At 39.0% G+C, this 6,171-nt stretch overlaps 1 pseudogene; it reads left to right on the top strand.

Moving 5' to 3' along the window:
* The first annotated feature begins 5,199 nt into the window (after positions 1-5,199).
* LOC147609311 (large ribosomal subunit protein uL15x pseudogene) lies at positions 5,200-5,940 on the top strand (annotated as a pseudogene).
* Positions 5,941-6,171: the final 231 nt, after the last annotated feature.

Here is a 6,171-nt window from a genome sequence, read left to right as displayed (position 1 = left end):
CAAAAATGAGTTATATACAAGTGACTAGTTTTTACACGGGGCAGCCAACTTAAAAATGGTATAGCCTCTATTACTAGTCTTAAGTAACTATGTACAAAAAATCCTCAAACTTTCTCTATTTGACATTAAGCTCAAGGTAAGGCCACTTTATATATTCCAGTGTTGTCTAATAAAGGATAAGTGCCCGCTCAAGTAGATAAGATAGCAAAGTTCCTTATGGTAGGTCATGTGGGTGAAACCATGGAAGCCTATAGAGTGGTTAACACCATTATTTTGCTTTAACTTCTTTCCTTCACCATATCCCCATCTTGTCTCTTTCAGAGGGACATAGTTTGATTGTGCCATAATTTCTCCTGTTTTGCAACATCTAGTTTCTCTGGTTAAACATGGAGTGCTCTATCATTAAAGATGTTATCATGATCAAAGGATGTCTACACATCTAGGGTATACCATGAAACCGGAAAAGTAAGGCAGCTAAGCCTATGTAAAAGAGCTAAAACTAGCAATGGGAACCCTTATATCACTTACCTTTGGGCGGCCTAGTGAGAAAAGGCTTAAAAAATATAAAAGCCAAATCCTCATGTAATTCTTCTAAGACTTCTTGTTCTTGTTCATGCAATAGAATTGAGTGTTCTCTCCACTCTCCTTCGCTTCCTTGTAACTCTTTGTGGGTGCATGTGGGAATGCCATTACTTAAGGTTTGGGATCTCACGGTCTCTTTCATCTCCTTCCTCTCTTTTCTTGTGAGTCTAGGCATTGCAATGTGTGGTTGGAGCCTTCAACAACAACCATATTCATCATGGCTACTCTAGATGCACTACCTACAAAGCTTCAAGCCTTGTTGGCATGAAAATGAGTGGGGGAGGACTACTTGAGAAGTAGCCTTCCACACACAAATGGTGAAACTCCTCAATGAGCTTGGCATTTGGATTGGGGGGTTCACCTCTAAGAAATTTTATGTATCACATGTGTTCAAGGGGTATTTTAAAAACCCCCTCACACTTACATACTTTTATAAATAAAATGACCCCTTTTTCTTCATAAACTTATGGTTTTTTTAAAAAAATTGGTTTAAAAACCCCTCCTGTAAATATAATTTTGTAACTTTTTTGAATTAATATACCCCTCTTGATGAACTCATGTGTTATACTTACATATTTTTAGGTGAACCTCCCAAGGCATTTGGTAAGTCCTTGAGGACCCTCACACACAAGGCTAAACTATCACTTATGCCAAAAGTCTTGGCTCTGTCATCTACCCACAAGCCTATATGTGTCATGAGCCATAAGTGACAAGCCTTCTTTCTTGGGATTTCTCTATTTCGAATGATATGAAATTGATTGTGCCACTAGTTTTGATCCTCCAGAACATCCACTTCCATCTTAAGGCTTTTAAGCAAATGGGGCTTGAAATCTATGTGGCTCCATAGAATCCCACAAGTTGATTCTGGATTGAATCAAATCCTTGTTGGATCTAGAAAGATTTAATTTGCCTTGAATTTCTAGCCATTGTAACCACATGTTATTCTAATGGTCCCATAGGGTTCTTTAATAAATAAGTATGTTATTCGGTCCCATGGGGTTTTCGAGGTGTAGCCGCTCCCTTTCTATTCAATAAATAAGCATGTTATTATAATGGTATCATGGGGTTCTTCACGACGTGACCACTCCCTTTGTCACACACACACGCACGCACGCACGCACGCACGCACACACATGAGAGATTGACATAATTTACAAAGGGGTAATTCACAACCTTTCATATGAAAACATATATGTTTTCTAGTTAAGTGCTCCCACTATTGAAAAACTACTTTTTCTAGTTAAGTGGAGTAGAGTTGAAGAGGATTCAATTACAAAAACTACTTTTAATGGTGTTACTACCATGTTCTTTAATTAAAGGTGTTACTATATCACGTTACAATTTGTTTTGCACACTAGTGCTTTTAACTCCACAACCACCACCCATATTTTCATGTGCTATGTTTTCACTCATGGTGGGCAAGTTACAAATTTGTGAAAGGGTGTCATGGCACTTGTAATATTATTGTAAACAATAACTATGCTTGAACAAATTGACTTGCAATCATCATTTTCATGCCACTTGTAATGTTATTATTGTAAACAATAATAACATTACAAAAAGATAACATTATTATCATTGCAAACGACTATTGTAAACAATAATAATAATAACATTAGTATTATTGTAATGCTATTATTGTGATGACTACAATCGTCATCTCACAAGAAGACAAAGTTGTAAAATAAATGCTAGTTTAACACATCTCAACTAGATCCCAAATTATTAAAGCATAAATTTACAAAAAGGCATCCACTCATGAATCCCTTCAATCTTGACTAGCATCCTTTGATTGAGTCTTTCCCCTGGAGTCCCACAATGTGTCCTCCTTAAAGCTGGACCAAAATACAATCAAAATTTTGTCTTACCTTGAAATAATGGTTGACATTTTTTTGTTATAAAGTAGAATTTTGAAGGAAAATTTGACTAAAAACATTTATTTGTTGGACGAAAAGGAATTTTTCTAACTCTTACCAACCATTTTGAAGGAAAAACTAAGTAGAAACATTTCTTTGTTGGATGAAAAAGGTCCTTTCCTAGCTCTAGCCAACTATTTAGGGAACTTTTGTGCCATAACAAATCTCTTGATTAGCATGGATGATGGTGTTATAGACATATCTTCTATCATCCACCACCTTAGGATTAGATGAGTTTAGCATGGTCACTAAACCATCTTCACACACACACACACACACACACACACAAAGAATCTACATATCCATGAAAAATTGACAATTATCTTTCATAGTGTTTCACACAAAAACTTGCACAATCATAGTGGAAGTACCTTTTGTAGTATTTTACACAAAAATTTGCCCAACTTTCACATTAGCCAACTAAAAAAACGTGTCTAGTTAGGCATCAAATGCACGGTCAAGGTTGTCTTTTGATAGGTGACCCTACCCTTTAAAATTGACCAAAACATTGGCACGTTTTTAGGACTTATGATGCTTTTTTTAAGGACTTATGATGCTTTTTTTAGTGGGCTTCTCAATTTTTGGAATGGGCAAGACCGTCATTAAAAAAACATGCCGTTATGCATTTACGAAAAATAAAGACTTTGTTGTCTTCTTACATAATTAAAGAGAACAATGTGCCTAACATCAATTTCAACAATGTGCTTACATGACACGAAGTCTTTAAGCACAAGATAACAATTCACAAGCAAGCGCATTTCCTTTGTGAACATTGACAATGTAGTGTCGCTATTGCATTTCCTTTGTGCACATGGATAACGAGGCAACATGCACTATAATTGCATTTGAGACAAGAAGTGTGTGTCCATTGTTGGGGGCTGCGTGCATGTGTGTATACAAACACATGTGTCATATCATGGGAATTCGCTTAACTCTTCAAGCCAATGATAAGATTTAAGTATGGGTCAAAGAAAAGACAAAAGTAGTTGAATGCAAAAGTCTTGGAGGAATTTGATGAAGAAAAGACATTGCTTTTACACCTACAACCTCAACCCATACAAGAAATATCCCTTAATTGTGAGTGTAATGCCACTGAATTGTGAGACTGAAGAAAAGACAAAAGTAGTTGAATGCAAAAGTCTTGGAGGAATTTGATGAAGAAAAGACATTGCTTTTACACCTACAACCTCAACCCTTACAAAAAATATCCCTTAATTGTGAGTGTAATGCCACTGAATTGTGAGGCATGCAATGCCACTGAAGGCATATCATGGGAATCTGCTCAACTCTTCAAGCCAACAATAAGATTAAGGATGGGTGAAAGAAAAGATAAAAACAATTGAATGCAAAAGTAGATGAATAAAAGACAGCTTTTATACAACCTCAACCCCTATAAAAAATAGCCTAAAAAATACACTTACCCTAAACTAAGGCTCCATTCCTTTTATTGAATATTCACCTTAAAAGCTTTTAGGGTTATGCTTTACCATTTAATGATAACCTCCCAAACTATTACCTTCCAAAACCACTAAGCTAACAAAATATTCCATTTATTGCAATCTCACAATCCTTTGATTAGTCAAACACTCGAAACACATCGAATCCACCACCAACAATTGGGACCTTGTGAAACTATCAACCAATAGGATGAAGATGATGGAGAAAGCCACGTAGCACCACATGGCTTCTCTCCATTTCTCCACTAGTATTAGATATTTACATACATAAATACTTGTGCACACACATGTGCATGTGCATGCCCACACATGCGCGTGTCGTACACACACACACACACACACACACACACACACACACACACACATGTGATAGAAATTATCATTAGCTTTGATCAATTAAACCCAAATAGTAACTAATCCTAGCCAGCATATCATGAGCCCTAAACCTACTATGCATTGAAACTACATCATATTATTTGCTTCTTGAGACATTTTGCTTGTAATAATGTTTGCTATCTTTACACCTACCTCAAACTATCTTTATGTGTCCACAACATCCATATGATAACAAATCTTGTTCTCCACATGTTCCCATGTGTGTGTGAAGACCTAGAATCATTGTAATGAGGGTTTTATGTCACCCTAGCTCTTTCACTACCTCTAAATGGTGTGTGTGTGTGTGTAGAAAAGCAAGAAGTTTATGCTCGAGTAGTACCCTTTACCCTTACTGAAGGAACAAACTTGTTTGCCCAATCTTTGCTCATGCCCATGTGTTTGTGAAGAGCCGTTTGTGGCAAGCCTTTATTCCACATTGTGACCACAACCATGACCAAAATGATTGTGGAAAGGTTTGGTGTGTCCACATTGTTATTTGAGAATAATCTTGTCCTACTTGTGTGTGTCCATGTGTGTAAAGACCCAAAATACCATTGCCCATGTGTCCCCAAGTCACTATGCCAAGACTCAAAATCATTTGTTGATCACTTCTTACAGTGTGTCCATGGTTCAATGCATGGAGGCCGTTCCAGTTATTCACACCATGGTTCAATGCGTGGAGGCCGTTCTTCCAGTTATTCACACCATCAGTCAGGACCAATCTTGTCCGCCCAAAACCTGCGCCCATCAATCAAGACCAATCTTGTCCGCACTCCACACCTGTCCACACTGCACACCTGTGCCCATGTGTGAAGCCTCCTTAGTTCAATGTGTGGAGGCCGTTCCAGTTATTCACACCATCAGTCAGGACCAATCTTGTCCGCCCAAAACCATCAATCAGGACCGCACTCCGGACCTGTGCCAATGTGTGTGAAGACCCAATTCATACAAATTAGGGTTCTAGCAGGAGGAGGGTTGCTGCAGGATGACGACAAGGTTGAAGAAGAACAGGAAAAAGAGGGGTCATGTGAGTGCGGGCCATGGGAGGATAGGCAAGCACAGGAAGCACCCAGGAGGGCGAGGCAATGCAGGACCATCACCACATCCTGTTCGACAAGAGTTGATTTTGGAAATATAATGGATTCTTCTTTCGATACCACCCGGGCTACTTCGGCAAGGTGGGCATCGTCAATGTGGTCTCCCTCTTGCCGGAAACGGTAAAATCTGCAGCAGAGGGCAAGGCCCCGTTGCTTGATGTCACTCAGTATGGCTTCTTCAAGGTCCTTGGCAAAGGCGACCCCCCTCCCTCTGCCCTCGTCGTCAAGGCCAAGTGCTTCTCCAAGCTCGCAGAGAAGAAGATCAAAGATGCCGGTGGCGCAGTCGTCCTCACTGCATGAGTTCATCTCTGGAGGTTGGATTAGGTTTTTGATTAAGCAAGGTATTTAATCAGGATTTAGCAGTAAATTACGAGGCATGAGGATTTTAAGATTGCGATGTAGTTTAATCCTCATTCAACTACTGGAAAAGCAAGCAGACAGACATGCGTATTAGGGATCTGGTGCCTCTTCTGTGGCTCTTCTTTTATGGATATTCTGATCACATTGTCAGAAGAGCCTGTGTTGATGACTATATGCGTCCTTAGTTTTGCATTTAGGCATGCTTCATCCCTCAAGGCTGATTTCTTGCTGTAGATTGTTTCTTACTAGATGACACATTGGTGCGTTTGAACATGAGATCATGGGATGCATGGATGTTTTCATGTGTGACATTGGATGCATTGTAAAAAGTGGTCATGATGGAGTTCAAGAAGAAAATGTTTGGGGGGGGGGGGGGGTGTTGTC

The sequence above is a fragment of the Cibotium barometz genome, chromosome 51, assembly GCF_041138505.1.
Source record: "Cibotium barometz isolate CiBa-2024 chromosome 51, ASM4113850v1, whole genome shotgun sequence".
In the NCBI taxonomy this organism is placed as follows: Eukaryota; Viridiplantae; Streptophyta; class Polypodiopsida; order Cyatheales; family Cibotiaceae; genus Cibotium; species Cibotium barometz.
Note: the sequence above shows the minus strand (reverse complement) of the source record. Positions and strands in the feature narration are given on the sequence as shown.